The sequence below is a fragment of the Aythya ferina genome (genome assembly GCF_964211825.1).
Source record: "Aythya ferina genome assembly, chromosome: 7".
In the NCBI taxonomy this organism is placed as follows: domain Eukaryota; kingdom Metazoa; phylum Chordata; class Aves; order Anseriformes; family Anatidae; genus Aythya; species Aythya ferina.
Window position 1 is genome coordinate 36,777,056 of NC_140302.1, and position 17,365 is coordinate 36,794,420.

At 43.8% G+C, this 17,365-nt stretch overlaps 1 long non-coding RNA gene across 6 annotated transcripts; it reads right to left on the minus strand.

The window, feature by feature from the left end:
- Positions 1 to 1,608: 1,608 nt before the first annotated feature.
- Positions 1,609 to 14,254, minus strand: LOC311439753. 6 transcript variants are annotated; one of them, XR_014694972.1, is made up of 7 exons: positions 14,135 to 14,246; positions 11,645 to 11,707; positions 10,601 to 10,716; positions 7,746 to 7,918; positions 6,682 to 6,779; positions 5,832 to 5,995; positions 1,609 to 5,190 (listed from the first exon to the last, which is right to left on the minus strand). It is a non-coding gene; the product is annotated as an uncharacterized lncRNA (long non-coding RNA). The 6 variants fall into 6 exon arrangements; XR_014694973.1 differs by having other exon boundaries at positions 11,645 to 11,784; positions 14,135 to 14,245; XR_014694974.1 differs by having other exon boundaries at positions 11,645 to 11,781; positions 14,135 to 14,241.
- Between the last annotated feature and the right edge of the window lie 3,111 nt (positions 14,255 to 17,365).

A 17,365-nucleotide genomic window follows, 5' to 3' on the forward strand; every position in this document is an offset into this window, starting at 1 on the left:
TTTGAGCCTACAAACAACTAATACAATGCTTTCATGTAGTCCCTCGGAGGACAGAAGTCTAGACAACCCATCAGTTCTTCTCCTTCTAAAACTTAAACATTCAAAATAATTACTAGAAATTAGTTGGCAATTTTGTGCAAAGGATTCATTTTGTTTTGTCAGATCAGGAACGTCACAGGAAAAAGAACAATTTTTCAAGACCTCTCAGCGTAAAAAATACAAGTGGAAATTACAAAATTTATTTCTACCATTAAATACTTCTTTCAAAAAGGATAAGGAAAATGAGGATCGAAACAGAAATGAACAGGATGTGACATATCAGTTCGTTATAATTTCCAAGCTCCTAATTTCTCCCTCCCTGCTCAATGCAGCCAGTGCTTTGCTATTGGAAAAGCCCCCCTGTCCCCAGTGCTGTTGGGTGCTGTGCCCCCTGTGGCACCGTGCTGCCCATCCTCACTTGGGAACCCCCTTCACTTTTTCTTTGGCACCGTGAGATTTCTGCCTGTAGAGGTAAAGGCTAGAAAAGGAAAAAACTCATCTGAACTGAACTGGGGGCTGAAACACCATCAAGGCAAAAGCCTCAGGTTGCTCTCCCTCGTCTCTCATAACAGTGACATTTTTTTCAAGTAAGATTTATTAGAAACAGCAACTGCATATTTATACCAATGGGAAATAAATGTTTTGCTTATATTCTCTTCCTATGCTCTTCTCATAAACTAAATCATATAAATGATTCCTCATTTACCTTTATTGACTATGAGGAGTGTATTGCCTGGATATAAAACTCTTATTTTAATACTTTGATTAGAAAATACTAAGAGGAGAAGAGATGCCTTGAAGGCATTATTAGCTTTAGTGAACTAGAAGTTTTCCTCATTAATGTGGAGGCAGAGAGGTGTCCCTACCTCTGAGCAGGATGCACAGGGCTTTGTTATTAGGCAGTGGGTAATAAACCTGGAGCCCGATGTGCTGAAGCAGATGAGCGAGGAAAGCTGATGTGCTGCTTAATGTGGTAGTTGAGTTAACTTTAAAAAGTGCGGTAAGCGTTCAGAGAGCAAATTTTGTGGTTTCAATGATGCTTTGATATAAATGCAAATGATTGGAGGTTTAACACAGAATATTGTACCAAGTATTTATGGTGCCATGACAAGGACCACATGTAATTTATTAATGAATATGTAAATTAGCTGGCCTGAAGATATAAGGAGGGATTTACTAGTGGTTTGTCAGAGCTGTACCTGGAGACAATGCTTTGCTACTTGTTTTTCACCATCCTTATCCCTTGGTGCTGAGAAAGGAAACTGTTAAATACTTCCTCATTGCACTAACCTTGTGTAGAAATGGACCTAATAATGAGATAAAGATGTTTTTCTTTATTTTTCTTGTATAACTGCAATCAACATATTGTTATTTAAATAAATGAAGCTGAGAGAAATGCAAAGTGGACCAAAATTAGCCACAAGCAAAAATTTTGCAAGTGCAGCTCCTGGCTGTGATGAACCTCCTGGGTTGGCCAGGAGGGGAAAAACTCTTCCAGGCCCATTGAATTAAATGAAAGCACAATTATTGATAAGAGATCATTTTAACAGTTAAAACAGCTTCCAAAAAGTTGTCATAAAGGTCTGCTTTATTATGGTTTATTCATAAGCAAAACATGTAATTTTGCTCTATGATGTTTTATATTATACAGATATAAACATGAATTTGTATCACAATCATTGAAACTGCAAAATCATATTTTTGTGATTTTAAATTCAACACAACTGAATCCATGAAACATGAACTTTTGATGTTTAGATGAAGCATTCTTAAAATTTCAGCATTCTTTGTCCAGGTCAGATTAAAATGTTTGATACCTGTGTGATCTCAGTAATTAAGAGACTTTTTTCTTTGCAGAATTTATTAAGTACTTATGCAAGTTACATAATCATTATATGTAAATGCACAGTAATAATAATTCACATGCTACAATACTATGTATATTATTGTGCATATGGGAAGCTTCAGGTTCAGGCACCTTTCCCAGCTTCTGCACACACGACATGTGTAGTATTGAGCTCAGAATTTCAGCCCAGACACCTTTAATCCTGAACTTTTCCTTGCACGGCTGTACTTACTGACTAACAAGGCATGCCTTGGCAGCATTATTTACGTGACCGGTCTCACTAAACTGCCCTGCAGAATTGTAATTCATTATTGATTTAAGTGAAGTATGTGTATAATTACAGCATTCTTTTCTGAGGTCAGCTGAAAGTACAAAAACTATCCACAGAGCCCAGGATTTTCAAAGCAAACCAATATTTCTGAAATAAAAAAAGTGAGAAAGCAGGAGGTGGCTCATGCGCTGCTGACTGACCCACACCAGATCCCCGGGGTACAATTCCCAGTCACTTCCATTCACAATCCCAGCACAGACAACGCCTGCAGAAGAATATTGCAGGCTCATCCCCTACAGGAAATGCAGGGCTGTGAATCAGCACACGGTGACGTGTCTGCCATTCATTGTTTTGTGCTGATATTTCCATGAATACATTATTTGAGCTTACACTGTAATAATTAAACACTGAAAGGTTTTCTTTTAAGATAGCAGAGAGTATCTGTGTCTGCTCTGAACACCACTAACAGCAAGAGTCCTACAGGCCTACCTGGAAGAAGGAAATGTGGCTTGGCTTCACTAATTCTTGCAGACACTGTAGGAAGAACTATACTTTTTAGAGAAACTTGAGCCATTTACTAAAACATTACTAAACATTAAAAACATTACTAAAACAAAAAGGGATCATAAACATGTATTTTCAACCCCTCTGTGATGGGCCACGCTTTACATGGTCACTCAAAGTGTGAGCAACGGTCCTGCCTTCAAGACATACTACTTGAGGATCCAGGCTGCCTTCCCAGTCCCTCAACAAATAGCACAATTCTACCGAGAGACATTTAAGAGCAGAGATGGGGATTTAAGATGAAGGGAACTGTCAGAAGAAGAAGGGATCAGGAAGATCCCCAACAACTGAACCATTCTTTCCCAGCAGGACAGTGAGAGATCAGCTGGGGAACAGGGATGTTCACGAAGCCTGAAAAAAAAAAAAAAAATAAAAAGACGATGAGAAACAAGCAAAGTGAAAGGACTACAGGAACAGTACTGCAGAAACCATCTGTTTTCACCAGCAGCCAGCACACTGCTGCTGCAAGCAGCACAGTCATCAGTGTCTGACTCTAATAAAGCATCCCCTCGTTACTGAGTAAAAGCAGAGCACAGGCACATTTCAAGTTATGCAGGCTGAGCTTTGTATGTCTGATGCTTCATCAGGCCCTCAGTCATAACTTTGCACGCCATGGTCGTGTTTCCTTGCTTTTCCTTTTTCTTTGTAATAGGATAACAACAGTCATTTCTCCTGGTGCCCTGCGGTGCAGCTCCTGCACAGCTGAGCTCTTGCCTTGTTCATACAGCAGCAGTATCTGCAAGCAGCTGATACATGGTGTTAGAGGTGAAAGTGTGCTCAGGGTATCAGAACCCTCGGAAGCAACAAATGCCTTATTAACCCAAGAAGCACTCTACGAAGGAACAGGGATTGCACGTAGGAATTAACTTTTGACATGGATATTAGTTAAAGGTTGTCCCACGAAATATTAACTATCTGCTAAGGCTGCAGGACTGCAGTGAGATAACAGAGTTCTGAACAATAATTGGTAACCCCATGTTGAAATCAATGCTATTGGACTATACTGATATAGATGTTCCTTTGATCTATAAAGCTCAAAGAAAGATTGGCCTTCACACAGATCTTAAGTGTCAGTATCACTGTGAGATTCATGGCTATCCACACCTGAACTGAAAATTGCAAATATGAGAGCAAAATTACCCCCTGCTAAAGTGCTCAGGAGCTCATTTGCAAAGTCTGTTTTCTATTAGACAAAACAACACATGGTGTATTAGATCACACATCTCTCTCTATCTCCAAGAAGTCTTTTATCAAAGAAAGGCGTGCTCAGGATGGGCAGACCCATCTGTGGTGCATAGATAAGTGCCTACAATCCACTCAAACACAGCACGTTAGCCCTCGCTGCTGGTCATGTTGTTTCCCCTCCTCCCCAGCATCATGAATCTCGGTCACTCTGTTTCTGCTATGCTGAAATGGAGCAGAGCAAATGGATATTTGGCCAGGAAACAGCAAAATTGTGCTGGTATCTGTTTCAGTTCCCAGCACGGGTGCTTTGGTGTAACCAAGTGCACAGCATCAGTGAAGGGCTCTTCATTTAACTTAACCACCCGTTACATGGATATAAGTGACCCTAAGAGTATTTTGAAATGAAATTCCATAGAACAATTTTGGTACCAAATAATAACAGAGTTCAGTCAAAAAAACAATATTCACACATGAAAATGAAGCCTCAAGTATGGCAACGATGTGCATTTGGAGGGGGGTTGTATTCCACCCCCAAAACCTGGCTAAGCAAAGTAACACCATGCCCTGGCTGCCATAGTGTGGCCAGCACATTTTCCAGGAGAAATGTTCTTGAAGAACATAATAGAAAGCACGATTGTAGCATTTGTAATCACCTTTTTGTTGTTGGTAGAAGTTTTACAGTTGTCGTCAAAGCTGAATTTCCAGCCACAGCAACTGCAGCGGGGGGAAGAAAAAGTTTGAAGAGAAAGTGCATCTTGTTTTCCTTGTGGAAAGCATTTCCCTCACAACGCACTGTGAAAATTGTTGGGTTTGGGGGTTATTTCTTACTGACATGCCAATGTCTTTAGAGCTGGTGGAGGTGTCTGTTACCTGGAAGCCAGCTCTCCTCCTTCGGGTGCATTTTATGCTCTGCTCTGGATCCACAGGCGCCAGGAACATCAGGGCTGGAGGCGATGCGAGGCCAGAGGAGAGGAGCAGACACGGATGGAACTCAGTGCATCATTTAGCCCCAGTTCATGCTCTCCTGTTGCTGATAACAGCTAATCTTTCACACACAACAGGAGGATCACAATGAGATGAGTTTGGAGCCTGTCAAACTGCTGGGAATGGCGGTGTTAATTAAATAACGATGGAACAAACGGCAGGGTCTGCTTGTCAGAACTGCAACACCAAGAAGGCAGCCACGATGCAGATGAACTCGGAGCGAGTTTTCCCCACCAGCAGATCGTGGCCGGGCTGTCTCCAAGCTCTTCCCAAGGCGGGAAATTAGTTTTCAAGCTTTGAGCTGGAGATAATGAATTGACATCAGACTCAAGTGCAAAATGTGGCCCTCAGAAATATGATTTCTGCTCAAAGTCAGATCTAATGAGGACCAAATGCTGGTTAAGTGAATACCAGTTGCTTTGAAAGAGTATTATTTGATCTGCTTAAAGATGACAGAAAAGAACAGTAACAAGACATGTCAAAGTGCCATAAGCTGTATGATATGTTATAACCTCACACTGCTTTTGTCTGAACAAATGTTATGACAACCCCCAGAAATTGGATTGTATATCTGTATTTTTTGTGTTTTACAGTATGTCATCATTCCATGTCATCTTAGGAGATATAGACAATCATTTATCAGAATTAAGCACACAGTAATAAAATCATTTCCTATTACTCTAGGTTATGAAAACAGCTTTTGGCTTAATATTATGATGTGACTGCTTCTTAGTATCTCAACAAAACAGAAGGGCTGATGCATTTTGCTCTCAGCTTTCCTATTTTTTTTTTTTATGTACTTTGTATCGAGTATATCCTTTTACATTCGTGTTTTTATAGAATATTTTTATTTTAAGGATACTGGCATATCATACCAAGGTATACCAGCTGATTAATTCTCATGAAAGTTCTGTAAAGTAAAAAGGTGAGAATGTAACTTACTATGTAGCTACTGCCTTGAATGATTTTTTCTCTCTTCTGCAGTGTGCTCCTTGTCCTCAGCCCTGGAGGGTGCTGAGCAGGGCTCCTGGCACAGCCAACATGAGGGGCCTGGCATCAGTGCTTTGGGGAGGGACCCTCTGCTTAGGTCACACAGGTGTAAGCCCCTGTCAGCAGCAGAAACAGTCTCATAAACCACAGAAAATTTTCACTGTGTTCTAAAAGTAAATAAATAATTAAATAAAATCTAAACCTATCTAATCCTCATCTGGGGTTTCTTTAGCTATAAAAAACATTGTGTCTTCTCTTCTCTCTCTCGTTAATCCATTTTTTTGGATGACTGACAAATTCGGATTTTCATAGCTGATATCTTCTTTGATGAAGCATCACAAATGCCCAGCACCAAGATATAGCAATTAACACTATCAGCTGTCAGGACTGAACCATCCCATCTGCTTGTATGAGCATGTCCTCTCTGCTCCTCAGCTTACCTGTAGGAAACCAGCAGCACGTCCCAGTGTTTGAGCCTCCCCTGCCAGTTCTGGCAGATGTTATCAGGACTTAAAGAGGACTTTGGGGAAAGTTAATAAATAGGGTGGCTCCACGCAGCAGGAGAGAGCAAGGAAGGGTCACACCAAATTGCTGCTGCAGGAACTTAGGGTGGACGAGATGATAACCAGAGAAAAAAACAGAAGCACAGCATTATCTCTAGCAACCATTTGCAGTGCGGGCTGACTCATTAAAAGGGATGATTAAAGACAGCCACCTACATAGTTAATTACTGTCAGCAATTAAACCTGGAGGAACACTGTAATAGATACCCAAAGAAAACTGAGCTGAGAAATAGCCTCACCTGGGCAATATTTCTTCTCTTGCCTTGTCAGACAACACTGTGCCATCCCCCACAACCTTTGAAAGTCTGCATTCCTTTTCTAGGACATTTTCATCCTCCTGTGTAGGAAAATTGCTGACTATAAACCTAAGGAGGCATTATCTCCTCTGTCCTATCTACACTGACCCAACCAAAGTCAAAGGGCCACCTGCCCCTGGGTGGTGGGTGGGACGGGAACCCTGCAAGGCAGCCCCAAGCCTCAAATGCCAGGCAGGGGATGATGATCACCCAGACCCTATCCCACAGGGAAGAGAGAAACCAGGCAGCCACAAAGAAATCTCTGTCCAGATGGTGACAAGACAGATCACATAGCTGTGAGATGAAATACATCAATCACACAGCTTAAAAGTATTTGAATTTACTTGTGTTCACCTCTGAATGCGAGGAAGACAACAAATGTGCTCTTGCTTGCTCAGGAATAAGGAAGGAAACAAAACAGTTATATATTTTCAATATTCCTTTTCATATTATCTGCTGCCCACAATAGCTTGTAAAGTACGAAGAGCTCAACTGGGCTTAAATGAACTGGTTTATGAATCTGCATTTAGAGTACAGCTAATGAAAAATTAAAATTACAGCTGTGATTTTTTTCTGATAAGAAACTAGAATTTCATCATAATCAGTGGTTGACCAATGTTCTCAGTTGACTCATCTTAAAAATTGTGTTTTCAGATTGTGTTTTCTAGAGTCGTTTCACCATCCTTGAGGATGGCAGAGCAAAGGCAGCTTGTGAGGCAGCTCTGGCTCAGGAGGAAGAGCTCCAGTTTATGTCCCCACCCTAAATCAGTGCCCAGCTCATCTTCTTGTAATGTCATCATCTTGTAACGATTCTCCCACCAACACCCCCATGCCAGACCCCACGTGCCATCTGGAAATAACACACTCAATTAACAGGGAGTATTGGCAGTAGAGTGCCAAATTTAAACATTTCCATAAAAATCTGCAGCACATATATATTTTAACACATAGGAGGAATAAGGTGAAAGAGAGAACTTGCTTTGCCTGGTGAAGCACAGGCACATCACCTTGCAGAGGTCAGTGCTCTCGCTGCTCCCTGCCGAGCACCATTCAGCACGGGGTGGTGGCTGCTCACCATCCATCCATCCAGCACCGGTATTAAGTGCTTCTCCGCACAGCTGGTGACACAGGGGCAAAGAATTGCTCTTCAGTATTTGGAGAAGAAAATTATTGTGGTCACCTAGGATACAAAAAATGCCTTTATATTGTTACTCTGGAATTTATAGTACTTCTGGCACTGTATGTTGACATCTACTGATGGCTCTTGACAGCACAGGAAAATAGTTTGAATTTTTTCCAGAACTCCTAATATGCACAAAGATTCCTAACTATTTGCTACCACCGAGTCCAAAGGGTTCAGGTATTCTGGTCATAACTTATTACTGAAGCTTTCCATCCTGAAGCTCAGATGCAAACCCTTTATGGCTTAAATAGGCTTAAATCCTTGATTCCAGTGGAGCTCGCTTAGGTTTAGCTCCTCAGAAATATTTTGTTAAGCACAGGAGGCTCCAGATGAACATGAGGGGGCACTTCTTCACTGGGAGGGGGACAGAGCCCCAGGACAGGCTGCCCAGAAAGGCTGTGGAGTCTTGTCCTTTGGAGATATTCAAACCCTGCCTGGACAATGTGCTCTGGTTGATCCAGCTCAGCAGGGGAGTTGGACCAGAGGGTCTCCAGAGTCCCTTCCAACCTCAGCCATTCTGTGATGTGGCAATGCAGAACACACAGAACCTGTAAAACAGGCATTAACACCAAAGCACAATGTGATTTGTGCAAGCTTGCTGTACAAAGGGCCTTGCAGGACCGTGAGCTGGAGTCCTCGTGCTCAGGTACCCCTGGCAGCGTGGTGTCAGAGCTCCCAGGATCCTTCTAGAAGTGCTCAGCTTGATTTGTCCTTTGTGATTATGATATGGGAACCACGCTAAACAAAAATCCATCTGCTCTGCTTTTCAAATCTGTGTCAGAGTAAGAACTTTGCCCCATGTCAGCATACCTGGGCTAGGGGAATAGCAGGAGGCACCACCAGGCGGATTTCAGTTGCTGATGGTTTTTGATCTCTGAGAATATGGCCAACTCTTACTCTGCCCTGTTCTTTGGCCTGCTACAGAGATGCTGAAAGCAGAAGGCTGCAAAAGTTACATCTCCCAAGAATAAAAAATTTTACTAGTAGAAATCCTTAATTTCCCAATAGAAAATAAAGGATGTAAATGGGATTTTATATGAAGGAATCTTAATAAGTTTATTATGAATTATTATTTTATACGCATGTTCTGATACCATTTTATGATCCCTGAACTCCTCTTACAGTCACATTCACTAGAACAGACCCTGCTGCTCAGGCAGAAGTCCACTGAGACCCCAAAAGACCAATTGGATGGATCTGAGCACATGCAGCCTCTGTATTTGCTTTTGAACATGACTCCTCTGTTTTGTGCAGGAGCTTTTTTTAAATAAAAAAATCTGTATATGTTTTTACTCCTAATTCTGAATTAATGAAACCAAACATGTTTCACCACAAAATAAAAATGATGAAAAATCCAAGAGAGGACAAAAGAGTCAAAGGCTGCAAAATGGTGAATTCCGAAGAGAGGTAAGGAAAAATCCCTCCTTACAATGACAGAAATACTGGAGGAGGTTACCCAGAAGGGTTGTGCAAACTCAGCATTTTTGGAGATTTTCAAAGGCCATTTGGACAGGATCCTAAAAAACATGATATATCCTTGAAGTCAGCCCTCTGAGCAGAGGATTACACTAGGTGATCTGCAACTTCAGAGGCTGCCCAAGGCAGGCTGGGCTGCCCGAGCCAAAATACGATACACAGGTTCTCTTCAGAGCTCTGATTTGTTTTAGGGGGAATCTCACCAAAAATCTAAGAGCCTACCCCCCAAAATGCTTTGTTTTTGTCAAACTGTTGGGATTTGATAAAAAGCTGCTCCAGCAGCTTGCTTTCTCTCTCTTTTTTCTCCCCCTTATCCCTTAGAATTACATTTTATTAGTGTGGTGGTTAAATGAGTTTTCAGGTTATTTAGGGACTTGGATATGGGAGTAAAAAATGTATTTTACTTGTTTAGAGATTGCAGAAGACAGACTTATAGGAAGAGGTGATATATTGCTGTGCTGCCAAGAAGTCCCACAGAGGAAGCATTTGCAGATTCTGGAGCCCTAAATCCCCCATCACGTCCATTGCTCTGGAACGTGACAGCCCAGCACACCGCCCTCGCTATTTAGAAGCCACAGCTGAAGCCTTGGCTTTTAAAATAGGAAAAAGTGATATTAAACACTTACTTATCCAGATCCTCATTGTGTTATATCTAGACTTAACACAGCAATTATCAGTGTGTTGGGAGATATTAGGTGTTATCGACACTTGTGGTTTAGTTTCTGGGAGTTTTTATGGAAATGTTTATTCCTAGTATATTTTGAGCAGGATCACTTGCTCTGGCACATACTCTTGGCTCCTCCAGAAAGCTGTTTACTTCTTAGCTCCTTCTAGAGATTGATTTTTGTACTTAGACACTGAGATATAAAATACTTTCTATTAGTATCCTACCATTATCTTTAATATGCAATAGAAAAAAATGAACTTTAAGACAAAAAAGAAATTGGTCTAGAAAAGCAATATTGTTTTTTCATAAAAATATTCATTATTTCATAATCTGCTTTCTAATCCTTTTTATAAGTACAGAGATATACCACAATACACATTTGTCTTAAAAAAAAAAAAAAAAAAAGGCAATTTTGTGTCAACACCGAGAGAGATTTCAGAGTCAAGCAAGAAACCCACCAAAACCAAGGTCCAACCAACATCTTTAAAAACCAGATCTCTTAAGCATGTACTAGCTTATATAGAGAGACAACTTACCCAGTGAAGTTAGAAGTTGAGCCAGAGGTGTCACAGCTGGGGTTCCATGGCATTACTGTGCTTCCCAAAGGCAAAAAGCAACAGAAGAACCAGCACGGATTGCCTCAGAGGACATCCTGCAGGAAGAACGAGGATTTTGATGCAGCATTCATCTGCTCCAAATGACAGTAATTGTGCAGCTTACAGCACACCTGTAGGCATACCCACAGCTTCCTATTGCAATAATTCTTTTATCAAAGTCCCGGCTTCCAAGAGGAAGGGGCTATGGACAGCTGAGGAGAGCACTGCAGCCCTAGAGCCTCCTGCAACACCCGCGTGGCTCTGCAGGGAGCACAGCACCCCTGGGACCTCAACACCCCTGGGACCTCCAGCAGCACCACAGCAGGACAGGGGCACGGCCGTGATGTGCTGGTGTTCCCTGGGGCCTGGCAGCACAGGGCAGATTTTCTATCCTCTGCCCAGTGGTAATGGGTGCTAAAATAACCCGGACATATAGCTACATGCATGCTGTAATGAAGGCACACAACCCGGTGGAAGAAATTGTAGCTCCTGGACTAATTAACCTAGTTGTGAGGAGCAAATTTTTTGGGGGAAAAAAAGTGAAGTCCCCGAGTCATGGTTTGGCTGTCCCATGAGGGGTTCCCATTGCCCAGCCCAGAAAACCTCTCCTCCAGCGAGAGGATGGCCATCCGTAAATCACAAGCACAACTGCTGATTGCCTCGTGGAAGGACCTATGTGAGAAGTAAAGTTAAGATTTAGAGGGTGGAAACTAGAAATCAAGTCAAACCAGGGCCGTGTACAAGGTAATATGCAGAAAGGGATACAGATATGTATGTATGTAACTTCTGTGCTCCCCATCTTCTCATTTTCTGTTTCTCCTGAATAGCAAAATATTTTTCCTCAGACTAGCGACCATTTCTGTGCATTAGAAGTCACCGTACACCCCATGCCTATAATGCCACGAGCCCCGAGAGATGTGGAAGGAGATGCAACAAACAGGCAAACGCCGGCATCGCTGGACACAAAGGCATTTCTCTGCTTACTTTCCGAACGATTTCTGCAAAATAAAAGCGATACAAGCCACAGGACATAAAAGCCACGATCACCTAATGAAACGAGGGACATGATCAATGAACGCAATCCGATGTCAGGCTTTTACATCTCCCAGCTTCGACGTAAGCTGCTTTTTAAACGAGAGCGAAAGAAACCCGGTTACAACTCTCCATTAAGGTCTGGCATCACTGCTTGGTGAAGGAAGAAAAATGACACTATTTTATACAGCCAGCATGCTTAAACCCCTTATTAGTAGTCTGGATAAAACTGAAATATGGTCCTTCAAGTGGATGGAATGTAAAGCGTTAGGGATAGCCCTGAAAGCAGTAACTGTGGCAGTGCTGGGGAGATGCTGGGGGCACCTCCTCAATGAGGCACAGATCCTGCTCTTGCCTCCCCTGGCAGCAACAGAGCCTGACCCAGCACCAGGTGGGATAAAAAGGCTTGGGGTGCTCCCTGCCAGCACACAGGTGTGTCACACCCCAAGGGTTCTGAGCCAGGGCCCAACAGAGGCACAGCTGGGAAAAACAAAAACAAAAAAACAACTTCTCTCCCACTTAGATTTTTTTTATTCTGATGGGAAAGCTGCCGTGCTGGAAAGTTTTGGAAAAATCTCTCTGGGTAATGCCTGTTTACCTGCCAACCTCATTGTACTGTCCTAGTAATAAACTGAGATTATAGAAGCTTCCAGTCTTTTCAGCATGTTTTCACTGTGATGCCATTTCAAATGTGTGTAAATATATAATAAATATATATATACATGCATATATATACATACATATGAGAAATCTGGCCCCATTTCACAGTTGCTCTGGTGCCTGACGCCAGGTTTTATTCCCTTTAATACTTGGAGCAATCAGCCAAGGAGGTACTTGTGTGCACAGATAACAAAATTGCCAGGCCAAAAATAAATTATCATATTTATCATATCTGTGATATTACTCTTTAAGGAATTGCCTTATCTAGCCAAAAAAATGCTTTAAACATATGACACTAATGGAGAGTGGATTTTGGTTTACTTCCAACTGCATTATTGATAATTACAGGCTTTATATTTCAGCTTGATCTCCTCTGACCAGGGATGAACTTGTTATGAAAGAAAACAGGAGCTGTAACTTCCATCGCACCATGCTAGCAGAACAGCACCCAAAATGCCGTCTTTTGGGTGGAATGTGTTCTGAATTACAACACAAACCCGTGAGTCACAGCACCACAGTGCGAGGAGCAGCTGCAGTTAAAATGAATTATCCTTGGCCATCGGAGATGCCGACTGACAGATGAAGACATGAGCCAGGATAAAGTTGCAGTTATAATAAGAGAAAATGAAAATAACATAATTTACCAAGGGCAGACTCAGACGGACAATATGCAAACGGCACTGCAATCTTTTACATCCTGTCTGCAGGCATATCCATTATACCTTCCAAAATTTAATTTCCCCCATGCTCTTTATGGGCAAACAAGCAGCATTACAGCCACTTTAAGGAAAGCGAATGCTGAAAACATGGAAGCTTTGTGTTACTGCCAGCTCGGCTGCTCTCTCCATCAGTGAGCATCAGCCTAGCGAGACCTCCAGCATGTCTCCAGCCCTTACACCACTGCAGCTGCAGAGGAGGGGAGCCCCAGCCCCAAAGTCAGCAGCTCGATGCTGGGGGCCGAGTTATTTTTTCCCCAACTACCACGTAGCCAGGTGAGGCACCCCTGTTAAGGGGGCAGGTCCAGGCAGCCAGGAGCCCAGCCTGGCCTTGGGCACTGCCTGGGATGGGGCACCCACAGCTCCTGGGGCAGCCTGGGCTCTGGTGATACTCAGGATCTCACCACCTTCTGAGGAAAGGTATTTTTTTTTCCTAACACCTAGTCTAAATCTACCTTCTTTAGTTTAAAATCATAACCCCTTGACTCATCACCACACTCCCTGGGAAAGAGTCCCTACCCAGCTTTCCTGTAGGCCCCCTTTAGGTATTGGAAGACAAGTTTATTACATTACAGTGTTGGTAAGTACCAAAACTGTATGACATATATATATAGCACTATATATATAATAAAAAAATCACCTCTCCATCCTGCCAGAGGACTTGCAAATAACAGCTAATGAAAATGAAGCTACTTAAGGACCAAGATTTATTTTTTCTCTGACTAACATGCTCTGCCTTCTAAGCAAATGTTTTTTATATTTGCATGTATGCTGTTATGCACACACCTTTAAATACAAACAAATATTAAATCTATAGACGTCTGCTTTGCTGAGCACGGTCAGAGACAAACTGAAGCACAAGCAAATAATTTATCTGTGCCTTTCCCTTAAACAGAGAGCTCTTCCCTCTGCCCCACCAGCTGCACTGGCAGCAGACTTCTTGCCAAACACCACGTGAACCTACCTGTAACGCTTCCTGAATGCAAAGCCACCCCCTAAGTGCAAACTGCACCTGGCTGTGCTCGTGTTTGCAAACAAGCCAGCTGCTGAAGCAGCCAGCACCTACCTTCCCTGCACGCAGCACCACACAAATCCCTCTGTCCTGCTTCTCAGCCTGCCCACATCAGCTTGGTTGGTAGCTAAGAAGCTGCAGTGCTGCCTGACATGCAGCATGAAGCCAGCAGCACCCAGGAAGCAGTTGCTTTATACGAGGCTGGGGGCTGGGAAGATGCTGATACCATCAGCGGTGTTAATCAGATGATGAACAGGGAGAATGCAAAGCACCTGCCGTGCACCCACCCAGAATAAGGAGAACATCCCTCGAGTCACAGAACAGGCCTCCAGGACACACTGATGCTGAAGGCAGAGGGGTGAACCCGATGGCAGGGCTTGCTTGTGGCCAGCACCAGCCCATGGCTACGGATCAGCCGCAGCGAGGTGCAAGGCGGCAGGGAGCGGCGCCAGGTGGATCAATGAAGATCAGGCAAAGGCGTTTATCAGAAATAAACCTCCTTTATTCATTAGGCCAGAGCACATAATTTATGCAAAGTAATGTGAATTGCATAGTTAATTTAGGTAATTACCTAAACAACTAGGTAATTTATGTTCCACGGCAAACTTACTAAACTCCCACCCTTATGGATTTACTATTGTTATCCTTTGGTAAATGACAGTGAACATCCCCATAAAAACTGGTGCAGAGCACTTTATGTGCTTTATGAATTTTATGCATTTTCACATGAAAAATTTAGCTCTTGGGCAGAGATTGTAAGCAAGGCACTGGTATTCTACTGGGTCGCGTTAGTTTTGAGATAGGATTTATGGGACTGTCTGTAGCAAAGTACAGCTACCAGCACACAAGCATATTCACTGCAAGGAAAATCACCATTTTCTGCGATACACGCAGCTTTCTGGTCATGCCCTTTCACCTAAGGCTGGCTGCTCAGAAGATGGGGGCTCAGTCAAGGTCAATGTCCCAGGCCATGGGCAGAGCCAGCGGTAGGCGCCTCTCCCTCTGCCCCCTGCCACCTCTGGGTGACGTCCTTTGGCAAGATGTGCTGGGCTCGATGACTTGGGCTTTCCTCCAAAGCGATCCTGATTGCGTGTTTATATGAGACCTTTGGGATCCAGTAGCTGGGAAGGCATTGCACAAAACCTGTTGGCAATGAAATGCTATCAGACAGGTACAGACCATCGTCAGTAGCTGAAGAGGTTGTTTTATCTGAACGATGCTTACAAGGAGACTTTATAAAATAAAAGGCATCTTAGCCTATCAATCAGACCGTCCCCATCCCTCAGCTCTGTTAGCTGCTAGGAGGGAAGCCAGCCCCAGACTCACACAGTCCCTCAGGTATCCAATTTGTCCCAGGTCAGCAGAAGTGCAGCAGGGGCCCGCAGCGCTCCGTGTGTTTCACCCACCCGCTGTCAGGCCAGCGCCGACCTTAGCCAACATTCAGGGATTTTACTGCCCTAGTAAATGTGTAGTGCCGCTGCTGTGGAGGTGTAATGGTGTAGTAGATCATAAAAACACCGTTGCTTGGCTGACAACAACAGATGTGGCTGACTGAAATAAGTATTTTTGGCACCCCAGCGCTGCCCAGAAGCCCAAGGATGGCAACAAGAGCGTGCGTGGGGCCCTCTGCCCAAACCCCTGCCCATCCCTGCACCTTCCCCCACTGCTGGCAGCGAGCACAGGCTCACCAGCAGCTGTGGGCTGGGGTTATGAATTAGCACTGGTGGGCTACTTAATTGGAACTTGAAGGTTTTACTGAATGAGACCTGTCAAAATTATTTTCTCATGAACACTCCTGATTTTTGCTGCGGCTGAAGTGTCTTGGTGTCTATCAAACCATCCCCGCCTGACGAAACAAAAGCCAAAAACCCTCCCTGGCCCTGCTTAGCAGGTTCAAAGAGATTAGCAGAACAGATGGGAAGAAGCCGAAGCCAAAAGGTAAGCAGATTTCTCTCGTCCTGAAGCAGGTCCTTCCAGACCACTGAGCCGGGTGCAGCTGCGCGGGGTTTGGCAGTGTCCACGACGTGCCACCAGAAACCCAGGGGCACCACGGCCACCTTGCCCACCACCACAACTGCACACTGACCCACGTGGATCGGGGCCAGCACAGCCCTCGAGATGCACTTATTTGGGATTTGCACTTCCTTTAAAGTCTTTCCCCCAGTTCCAGCTCCAAGCGAGGAGGAGCAGTGCCTGTGCACAGGTCAGAGCAAATACCTCCGTGTCTGGACCCGTGACTGCGCTGGGGTGGCACTGGTGTGATGGAGTCTGCAACTTCTACACCCAAAAAAATTAAGTAAAAAAAGAGATCTGTAACTTCTGACAAGTTGCCAGCTTGTGTTTATGATAAACGCTGAAGAATTGAGTTGTACTGCCTGACAGCTACCAAATTAAACCTCAGGCTGTTTAGGAGGCTGTCAGTCAATAAATTCAAGTGTTTAAAAGGTCCAAGGCTGCTTCTTCTGCCTGTTAGACAGGATATATGGTTTGGACTCTGTGAATATGGAAGCAGCTACCCTTCCCTTTCACCATCTTCTGGATCACATTTGCATGGTTATTAAGGGAGATTTCATCTCTGAAAAAGAACTGGGAAAATTGGCATCCCATTGAGCTGAAACAATTCTATTTTCTCCCCACATCCACTGCCCAGAAGTATGCTTGCATCTACAGGCAAGCTACCCAATTGTGTATATGTGAGCAACACTACAAAGACTTTGAGCAACACTACAAAGTCTTTGAAACAGAACATTCTCAACAGTGCCTGGGCAACCGTGCCGAATGTCTGGTACCGCAGGATGAGCTTAATGTCTGCTAGGAGAAATCAGACTGGCAATTCTGAAGACAAATGATTTATTTTAACCTCATGCTCTATTGAAAAATCCCTCCTGCACCCAAATACTACCCTGTAAGAGTTGAATTTTATCCTAAAACACCTTTGAGTTCCTCTGGGCTTCAATAGATTAAACAGCAGGGCTGAGATCTCCTGGTCCAAGCCCGCAGAGCGCTGAGCCTCCCGAACCTGCCCCACACTGTGCTGCACTCCTTGGCCCAGGCGGGGAAGTGAGGCAGGGAGCTGGGCACAGCATCGGAACAGCAAAACCCTAAGGGCAGCCATGAAATTAATTGCAGAAGAGCCATCGACTTGTTTGTGAGCGTCGGTGGCTTGGGGTACTCCAGGGATGGGGGAAACAGTCTGATTCCAGACCAGACCTAAAGGCAGACCTGAGCCTCTGGGATGTGCTCCTGTGCTTGTCCCAGCCCTCTGGGTGAGTGCAGTTTTCCTCC